The following is a 1,227-nucleotide window of genomic DNA, read 5'->3' on the forward strand; positions in this document are numbered from 1 at the left end:
GTTTATTTAAAAAAAAAAGATTTATTTATTTATTTCATGTATGTGAGTACACTGTAGCTGTCTTCAGACACACCAGAAAAGAACATCAGATCTCATGGCAGATGGTTGTGAGCCACCATGTGGTTGCTAGGAATTGAACTCAGGACCTCTGGAAGAGCAGTCAGTGCTCTTAACTGCTGAGCCATCTCTCCAGCCCTTATTATACTTTTTCTTTCTTTCTTTCTTTCTTTCTTTCTTTCTTTCTTTCTTTCTTTCTTTCTTTCTTTCTTCCCTTCCTTCCTTCCTTCCTTCCTTCCTTCTTTCTTTCATTCTTTCTTTCTTTCTTTTTGGTAGACCTGGCTGTCCTGGAGCACACTCTGTGGACCAGGTGGGCCTTGAACTCACAGAGATCTGCTTGTCTCTACCTCCTGAGTGCTGGGATTAAAGTCATGTGCTGCCTCCACCTGGGTTACTTCGTTATTTTAAAAGACGTGCTGCATATTTAATGAAATACATCAATGAAAGTATGGTAAACCAGCATGATTAAAAGTAAAAAAGACTAGATTTGATGATTTCAGACATGCACCATTGTATCTAGCTTCCGTTCTCTGATTGATTTTCTTGGAGGAAGTCTGTCTGGGGGTTGTTTGAGTTTGTTTACTGTGGTTTTGAGAGCCAAGGTCAAGGTATTGTATATGCTATGCAAATGCTCTACTGATGAGCCCCACCTTTTTTGTGGTATTTTGCTTATATGTTTATTTGTTTGAGACAGCATTTTGATGTATAACCCAGGCTGGCCTCAGACTCAGAATAATCCTCCAGCCTCAGTCTCCTGGCCACTGGGATTACAGGTGCACACCAGCTTGTGTGGCTTGCCTGCTAACATCTAAACCTGTCCTGTTTCCTAGTCAACTGTCATCATCCAACACCCGTCCACCCTATCCTTAAGTTTATCTAAGATTGCCTTGTGAACTGGTGAAACCCCAGGGTGTAGCGCGGTCCCAGGGATGTGATAGAGTCTGTTTTGGGATGAATGAATGATCACAAACTGTTGCTGTCTCAACCCTCCAGTAGCAAAGGGACCTCATCGGAATGACCAAGGGGTAGGACAAAAGGCTTGGGCAATGTTACAGAAATGCATTTAACTCTCATTCTGGGACAGGGCAGTTTTGGTGTTTTTCAGAAAAGAAAGAAAGAAAGAAAGAAAGAAAGAAAGAAAGAAAGAAAGAAAGAAAGGAAGGAAGGAAG

Source organism: Mus caroli, chromosome 4 (genome assembly GCF_900094665.2).
Source record: "Mus caroli chromosome 4, CAROLI_EIJ_v1.1, whole genome shotgun sequence".
NCBI lineage: Eukaryota > Metazoa > Chordata > Mammalia > Rodentia > Muridae > Mus > Mus caroli.